Source organism: Amblyraja radiata, unplaced genomic scaffold (assembly GCF_010909765.2).
Source record: "Amblyraja radiata isolate CabotCenter1 unplaced genomic scaffold, sAmbRad1.1.pri S104, whole genome shotgun sequence".
NCBI lineage: Eukaryota > Metazoa > Chordata > Chondrichthyes > Rajiformes > Rajidae > Amblyraja > Amblyraja radiata.
In genome coordinates, this window is record NW_022630095.1 from 72353 (window position 1) to 81722 (window position 9370).

Here is a 9370-nt window from a genome sequence, read left to right on the forward strand (position 1 = left end):
GGGAATGGGAACGTGGTGGGTAACTGGGAACTGAGAGCGGGAATGAGACGGCGACGGGGGTAGGGCGCAGGGAAATATTGGGCAGGGAAATGAGGAATGTAATTTCGAGGAATTTGAGGGTTACATTCGGCGAAGGCAGCGTAGAGAGTCTGCGAATTGCAATGTTGGGTGGAACTGAGAAGGTGGTCATATTGGACGACTGACGGTGAACCATCAGGGGCAAACAGACTATGAACAAGTCCAAGTGGTGATCAATAGGAATTATGGAAATCACGCAGCGCGCACCAGTAAACGAGAAATTACCAACGCGCACCTCTCGCCCTAACATCTCACCATCTGTTTCCCCTCGCCAACAGCGCGAGTGTCTTTCAATCCACATCGGCCAGGCTGGCGTCCAGGTTGGCAACGCTTGCTGGGAGTTGTATTGCCTGGAGCACGGGATCCAACCGGATGGACAGATGCCCAGCGACTTGACCATCGGATGCGGCGACGATTCGTTCAACACCTTCTTCAGCGAGACGGTTGCGGGCAAGCACGTACCAAGGAGCGTGTTCATCGACCTGGAGCCCACGGTGATCGGTAAGTTGGGAGTTGAGGAGAATGTTGGGCGTTCTCTTAAGTCCTTCCCGTGCGGGGAGGGGTCAGTGTGTCGCAATGGATAATTATCTCTCTGTGCCGCCCTACAGATGAGGTGCGGACCGGCACCTACCGGCAGCTCTTCCACCCCGATCAGCTCATCACCGGCAAGGAGGACGCAGCCAATAACTACGCCCGGGGCCACTGCTCCATCGGCAAGGAGATCGTGAACCTCGTCCTGGATCGCATTCGGAAACTGGTAGGTTGCTCAGCGACTGCAAATTGCCGACTGCCGCTCCGCGTGCTTACAACGCCAATGTATCCGGTTGCACCGGACTATTCGCGAGTGCTGCGGCCACGGTGTTCCCAAATACTCATTGTCACCGCTCTATTTATCACTGACATACTCACCGAACCATCTCGCTCTGCGCCGGCTGTAGAGAGCACCATGACCCTCTCGTGTCGCCCCTTCCCTTTAAACGTTGGCACAGAATTGAGCTTTTGTCCCTTCTCCACCCTCAGGCCGATCTGTGCACCGGACTGCAGGGGTTTCTCATCTTCCACAGTTTCGGCGGCGGGCTTCACCTCCCTCCTCATGGAGCGACTCTCCGTCGACTACGGCAAGAAATCCAAGCTGGAGTTTTCCGTCTACCCGGCGCCGCAGATCTCCACCGCTGTAGACGAGCCCTACAACGCGGTGCTCGTCACCCACTGCACCCTGGAGCATTCCGACTGCGCCTTCATGGTGGACAACGAGGCCATTTACGACGTGTGTCGGCGGAACCTGGACATCGAGCGACCCACCTACACCAACCTCAACCGCCTGATGGCACAGTTAGTGTCGCCATCACCGCCTCGCTGCGTTTCGACGGCGCCCTCAACGTGGACCTGACTGAGTTCCAAAGCAACCTGGTCCCGTACCCGCGCACTCACTTCCCGCTTGTCAACTATGCTCCCATTATTTCTGCAGAGAAGGCTTACCACGAGGAACTGTCCGTCTCCCAATTGACCAACGCCTGCTTCGAGCCGGCCAACCAGTTGGTGAAGTGCGACCCTCGCCAGAGGAAGTACATGGCGTGCTGTATGCTGTACCGCGGGGACGTGGTGCCCAAGCACGTCAATGCCTCCATCGTCACCATCAAGACCAAGCGCTCCATCCAGTTCGTGCACTGGTGCCCGACCGGGTTCAAAGTGAGTGTGACCAAAGCTCGCGTTTCCATGCACACACATGCAGTCTAACTCATTAGCTGGAATAACAACATACATACAAGGACTCAGAATACATCCTTGACATTATTTGTACTCAGCAAATAAATCATATCAGCACCCGAAGGACACACCCCCACCCCTTGTTCAAGGGTGTGAATATTTTGCAAAGGGTGCAGGAGGGTCTCATCCGGACAGTCCTTGGCCTTGCGGCGTTGCGTTTATGGGAGAGGTTAGATAGGCGTGGGCTTTTTTTATTTGGGGCGTAGAAATGTGAGGGGCAGGGCATATCCTAGTGTGCAAGATCACGAGGGAAATGGATAAGATCTGCTCTCATCTTAACATCGCAAAACTGGATGTCCTCTACGTGAGGCGAGAGATGAGATATTTAAGAAGGTCCCAGCGAACAATTAATCTATTCAGAGGGTAGTCCGCATCTGGAACGAGTTGTCAGGTAAAGCTAGAAACCCTTACCTTTGCCACATTTTAAAGCATAGATAGAAAATCCAAAAATATAGGATGCACAGGAAGGGTTTAGGATAAAGGCCAGTCGCATGCAAATGAGACGAGCCCAATATGCCAACTGTGGGGCATGGACAAGGTGGTTGGAAGAGCTCGCTTCCCAGCTGCACAACATCATACCTTCATGGCTCTAACACACATGTATCGGAGCTTGCGGCTTTGATGGCAATCCGGAGAATAATTACATTCAGAGATTTATTTAACGGAATCGCTAAACTATTAATCAATGATCATTTGTACAATTTAAGGGCGCTGCACTAAACTGACAATGCAAGCATTTTTGTGCAAGTAGAATTAATTTTAAGATTATTTTTGCGGCCGCAGGTGGGCATCAACTATCAGCCCCCGACGGTTGTGCCGGGGGCGACCTGGCCAAGGTGCAACGCGCCCTCTGCATGCTGAGCAGCACCACCGCCATCTCCATGTCCTGGACCCGCCTCAACCTCAAGTTCGACAAGATGTACGCCAAGCGGGCTTTTGTCCACTGGTACGTGGGAGAGGGGCTGGAGGAAGGAGAGTTCCAGGACGCGCGGGAGGACATGGCGTCGCTGGAGAAGGACTACCAAGAGGTGGCCGTGGATTCAGCCGACCTCGAGAGAAGGGAGGAATAGGAAGAATAAATGTATTAATTTAGTAGTTAAAAGTTTAGTTTAATACAGATTTAATATAATATATTGATAGATATTATACTTATGATGATAACATTATTTTAAGGACCGATTGTTTTGTCGATTTATTTGAGGTCGGTGAATGGAAAATAACAACATTGTTAGGTAGAAAGTGGGGAGAGTAATTTGGGAGCAGCAGTTTGTATGTAAGTCCTCATCCTACCCGTAGGCGTCATTTAAAGACGAGGTGATGGGAATTCAGTTCTGGCGTACTCCACAGGAGATGAAGGAGGCGGATGGCGGTTTTCTTGAAGCTTGGATGGTAAATTCAGTCAATAAGAAAAGAGGAAACGACCTCGACGGCGCAGCGGTACAGCTGGTGCTTTACAGCGCCAGAGAAACTTACAACATTCTTAAGGGGTTGGACAGGCTAGATGCAGGAAGATTATTCCCGATGTTGGGGAAGTTCTGAACTAGGGGTCACAGTTTAAGGGTAAGAGGGATGTCTTTTAGGAGCGAGATGTGAAAATCATTTTTTACACAGAGAGTGGTGAATCTGTGGAATTCTCTGCCACAAATGGTAGTTGAGACCAGTTCATTGGCTATATTTAAGAGGGAGTTAGATGTGGCTAAAGGGATCAGGTGGTATGGAGAGAAGGCAGGGATGGGATACTGAGTTGGATGATCAGCCATGATCATATTGAATGGCGGTGCAAGCTCGAAAGGCCGAATGGCCTACTCCTGCACCTATTTTCCACGTTTCTATGTTTCTATGAGACACGGGCTCGATTCCGTCTACTGGTGCTTATCTGTACGGAGTTTCAGATCCGATTCAGATTCAGATTCAACTTTAATTGTCATTGTCAGTGTACAATACAGTGACAACGAAATGCAGTTAGCATCACCCAGGAAGAGCGACATAGAGTATGATTTCAACAAATACATCTATTATGCATACAGCAATACATGCATACAGTCATAGTGTTGTTCCTGTGGGAGGAGTGTCCGGGGGGTGGGGGGGGGGGGTGATTGGCCGTCACCGAGGCACATTGTTGAGTAGTGTGACAGCCGCAGGGAAGAAGCTGTTCTTGGACCTGCTGGTCCGGCAACGGAGAGACCTGTAGCGCTTCCCGGATGGTAGGAGGGTAAACAGTCCATGGTTGGGATGAGAGCAGTCCTTGGCGATAATGAGCGCCCTTCGCAGACAACGCTTGCTTTGGACAGACTCAATGGAGGGGAGCGAGGAACCGGTGATGCGTTGGGCAATTTTCACCAACCTCTGCAGTGCTTTCCGGTCGGAGACAGAGCAGTTGCCGTACCATACTGTGATACAGTTGGTAAGGATGCTCTCGATGGTGCAGCGGTAGAAGTTCACCAGAATCTGAGGAGACAGATGGACCGTCTTCAGTCTCCTCAGGAAGAAGAGACGCTGGTGAGCCTTCTTGACCAGAGTTGAGGTATTGTGGGTCCAAGAGAGGTCATCGGAGATGTTGACCCCCACGAACCTGAAGCTGGAAACACGCTCCACCTCCGTCCCGTTTATGTGGATGGGAGTGTGCGTGCAACCCCCAGACTTCCTGAAGTCTACAATGAGCTCCTTGGTTTTCTTGGAGTTAATGGCCAGGTTGGTGTCAGCGCACCATGCTGCTAGGAACTGGACCTCCTCCCTATAGGCCGACTCATCGTTGTTGCTGATGAGGCCAATCACCGTTGTATCAGCTGCATACTTGATGATGGTGTTAGTACCATGTACAAGTGTGCAGTCGTAGGTGAAGAGGGAGTAGATGAGGGGGCTCAGCACACAGCCCTGTGGAACGCCGGTGTTCAGGGTGAGGGTTGAAGATGTGTGCTTGTCTAACCTAACAGACTGGGGTCTGTTGGTTAGAAAGTCCAGTATCCAGTTGCAGAGGGAGGGGTCGATGCCCAGGTTACCGAGTTTGGTGATCAGTTTAGAGGGTATAATGTTGTTGAATGCTGAGCTGTAATCGACGAAGAGCATTCTTACGTAAGTGTCTCTGTTGTCAAGGTGGGAGAGGGCGGAGTGAAGTGCCGTTGAGATGGCATCCTCCGTACTCCTGTTCTTGCGGTAGGCAAACTGATAGGGATCCAATGTGGGGTGTAGGCAGCCTTTGAGGTGTGCCAGGACCAGCCTCTCGAAGCACTTGGTGATGATGGGAGTAAGTGCAACTGGGCGGAAGTCGTTGAGGCTTGCCGCAGTGGAGTGTTTTGGCTCCGGCACGATGGAGGAGGTTTTAAGGCACGTGGGGACAACTGCTTGGGCAAGTGACAGGTTGAAGATGTCAGTCCAGACGTCTGTCAGCTGCGCAGCACAGGCCCTGAGGCAGCCTTACGTGCATTAGTCCTACTCAGTGCCACGTACACATCGTAGGGGGTGAGTGTGAGGGGTTGGTGATCAGCAGGGAGCGCAGCCTTGATGGCTGTCTCTAGATTGTCCCTGTCGAAGCGGCCCTATAAGTGGTTAAGCTCCTCAGTACTCAGCGTACTTAAGGAAGTAGCTCCAGAAATAGTGGATGCATTAGTAATAATCTTTCAAAACTCTTTAGATTCTGGAGTAGTTCCTGAGGATTGGCGGGTAGCAAACGTAACCCCACTTTTTAAGAAGGGAGGGAGAGAGAAAACAGGGAATTACAGACCAGTTAGTCTAACATCGGTAGTGGGGAAACTGTTAGAGTCAGTTATTAAAGATGGGATAGCAGCACATTTGGAAAGTGGTGAAATCATTGGACAAAGTCAGCATGGATTTACAAAAGGTAAATCATGTCTGACGAATCTTATAGAATTCTTCGAGGATGTAACTAGTAGCGTGGATAGGGGAGAACCAGTGGATGTGGTGTATCTGGACTTCCAGAAGGCTTTCGACAAGGTCCCACATAAGAGATTAGTTTACAAACTTAAAGCACACGGCATTGGGGGTTCAGTATTGATGTGGATAGAGAACTGGCTGGCAAACAGGAAGCAAAGAGTAGGAGTAAACGGGTCCTTTTCACAATGGCAGGCAGTGACTAGTGGGGTACCGCAAGGCTCAGTGCTGGGACCCCAGCTATTTACAATATATATTAATGATCTGGATGAGGGAATTGAAGGCAATATCTCCAGGTTTGCGGATGACACTAAGCTGGGGGGCAGTGTTAGCTGTGAGGAGGATGCTAGGAGACTGCAAGGTGACTTGGATAGGCTGGGTGAGTGGGCAAATGTTTGGCAGATGCAGTATAAGTGGATAAATGTGAGGTTATCCATTTTGGTGGCAAAAACAGGAAAGCAGACTTTTATCTAAATGGTGGCCGACTAGGAAAAGGGGAGATGCAGCGAGACCTGGGTGTCATGGTACACCAGTCATTGAAAGTGGGCATGCAGGTGCAGCAGGCAGTGAAGAAAGCGAATGGTATGTTAGCTTTCATAGCAAAAGGATTTGAGTATAGGAGCAGGGAGGTTCTACTGCAGTTGTACAGGGTCTTGGTGAGACCACACCTGGAGTATTGCGTACAGTTTTGATCTCCAAATCTGAGGAAGGACATTATTGCCATAGAGGGAGTGCAGAGAAGGTTCACCAGACTGATTCCTGGGATGTCAGGACTGTCTTATGAAGAAAGACTGGATAGACTTGGTTTATACTCTCTAGAATTTAGGAGATTGAGAGGGGATCTTATAGAAACTTACAAAACTCTTAAGGGGTTGGACAGGCTAGATGCAGGAACATTGCTCCCGATGTTGGGGAAGTCCAGGACAAGGGGTCACAGCTTAAGGATAAGGGGGAAATCCTTTAAAACCGAGATGAGGAGAACTTTTTTCACACAGAGAGTGGTGAATCTCTGGAACTCCCTGCCACAGAGGGTAGTCGAGGCCAGTTCATTGGCTATATTTAAGAGGGAGTTAGATGTGGCCCTTGTGGCTAAGGGGATCAGAGGGTATGGAGAGAAGGCAGGTACGGGATACTGAGTTGGATGATCAGCCATGATCATATTGAATGGCGGTGCAGGCTCGAAGGGCCGAATGGCCTACCCCTGCACCTAATTTCTATGTTTCTATGTTTCTATGTTTCAAGGAAGGAGGCGTCGCTGGATGTGGGGGTGGTGTTGGTGAGTCTATAGTCCGTGATGGCCTGGATGCCTTGCCACATGCGTCGGGGGTCGGAGTTGTTGTTGAAGTGCTCCTCAATCCTGAGCTTATGGCAATGCTTGGCCTTCTTTATGCCCCTCTTCAGGTTAGCCCAGTATGAACTGTAGGCTCGAGCATCGCCTGACCTGAAAGCGGCGTCCCGTGCTTTCAGCAGTAGCCTGACCTCGCTGTTCATCCATGGCTTCTGATTCGGGAATATGGTCACCCGTTTGAGGGAGGTGACACTATTGATGGTGGAGTTTATAAAGTCCAGAACAGTGGATGTGTAGGAATCAATGTCCGTGTGGGAGTAAAGGGTGGCCTGGGCTGCAAACGCCTTCCAGTCAGTGTTTCCAAAACACTGCTGAAGTGTGGAGTCCGCTTCCTCTGACCAGACTTTAACTGTCCTCACAGTCGGGTTATCCCGTCTGATGAGTGGGGAGTACTTAGGGAGCAGGAACAATGAGAGGTGATCAGACTGACCAAGGTGGGGGAGGGGGGCGGCTTTGTAAGCTTCAACCATGTTAGTGTAGACTTTGTCCAGTGTCTTGTCTACTCAAGTGGCGAAGGAGACATGTTGGTGGAATTCGGGGAGTACAGTCTTCAGGTTGGAGTGATTGCAGTCACCTGCAACAATGAAGGCTGCCTCAGGGTTGTGAGTCTGTTGTTTGCTAATGGCAGTATGCAGCTCTTTCATTGCAAGCTTGGCATTAGCATTAGGAGGGATATAGGCTGCAATCACAACAGTGGCTGTAAACTCTCTGGGCAGATAGAACGGTCTGCCTCTAACCAAGAGGAACTCAAGGTTAGCTGAGCAGTGACTCTAGATGATGGTGGAGTCCGTACACCATGCTTTATTTACATGTTTGTATGCTCTCCCTGTCACCGCGTCGGTTTTCCCAGCGTGCTCCGGTTTCCTCACACACTCCAAAGTCTTACAGGTTCGCAGGTTAATTTGGCGTCTGTAAATTGTCCCTAGTGTGTAGGATAATTTTGAGGTAGGGGAATTGCAGGTCGCCGCATGCTCGGCCAGCCGACGGGACTCTTTTCGCGCTGTATGTGTGAAAAACAAAATACACTTGAAGGAAACTGATGAGTCTGAAGTAGGGCCTCGAATCGAAACGTCACCTATTCCTTTTCTCCAGATATGCTCCCTGACCGCGGCTATTCCAGCATTTTGAGTCTATCTTCGGGGGTAAACCAGCAACTGTAGTTCATTCTTACACAAAATGAAATACAAGTAAGTTTTAGGATGTTGAGATGGGACAGGGTCCCGATGGAATATACAAAAAGGGTGGTGGGTGTATGGAAAAAGCTGCTAGAGGAGGTAGTTGAGGCTGGGACTATCTCATCGTTTAAGAAACAGTTGGGCAGGTTGATGGACAAGACAGGTTTGGACGGATATGTACCAAGCGCAGGCAGGTGAGACGAGTGTAGCTGGGACAATGTTGACTAGTGTAGGCAGGTTGGCGATTCAGGACTCTGAAGGCTCGCACCGGTAGACTAAAGAATAGTTTCTACCCATGTGCGATAAAAGAGCTAAATTCCAACAGAGAATGCTGGGGAAGCAAAATGTAATTCTAAGAAATGCCGCCAAATTCTTTTAAATTCTTTTAAATTCTTTTCAAACACCTATTTATTTTTACTAATAAGTGTACATATATGTCAATGGTTGTCGTGTTTGTATTGTTTTTAACCGGAGGAGATGTAATGGAATTTCGTTGCACAGTATTATGCAATGACAATAAACGTATTCATTCATTCATTCATTCATTGGGTCGAAGGGCATGTTTCCGCACTGTATCACTCTATGACTCTAATGCCCTTTACTGCGCGGTGGCGCAGCGATAGAGTTGCTTTCTTGCAGGGGCACACATATGGGAGCGATCCTGACAACGGGTGCTTTCTACGTACCGGTCCTCGGGATGTCCCCCGGCTCTCCCATCACCCGATTGAACCGACGGACCTAGCCCCGTCCCTGGCGCATTCAACATGATTCCATCCAATCTGGCAGCCCCAGACAATGTGTCGCATCCGCCGAACGCACCGTTTATACCCCGCCTGATAGAACGTTCTATGCGGCCGAAACGCGCTGTGATTGGCTGCCAGCGAACCCGCCCGCCAGAACGCGCTGCCATCGAACCCGCCCGATAGAACGCGCTGTGATTGGCTGCCAGCGAACCCGCCCGATAGAATGCGCTGTGATTGGCTGCCAGCGAACTCGCCCGATAGAACGTGCTGTGATTGGCTGCCAGCGAATCGATTGGCGTGGAACGCGGAGACAAAGGGAAATCGAACGCCGAATGGTTCTCAGCTCAAGTGACGCAACACAGGCTTCGCGT

The 9370-nt window shown here is 50.3% G+C and overlaps 1 pseudogene; it reads left to right on the forward strand.

The window, feature by feature from the left end:
• The first annotated feature begins 362 nt into the window (after window positions 1-362).
• On the forward strand, window positions 363-2915 carry LOC116969109 (annotated as a pseudogene).
• The last annotated feature ends 6455 nt before the right edge of the window (window positions 2916-9370 follow it).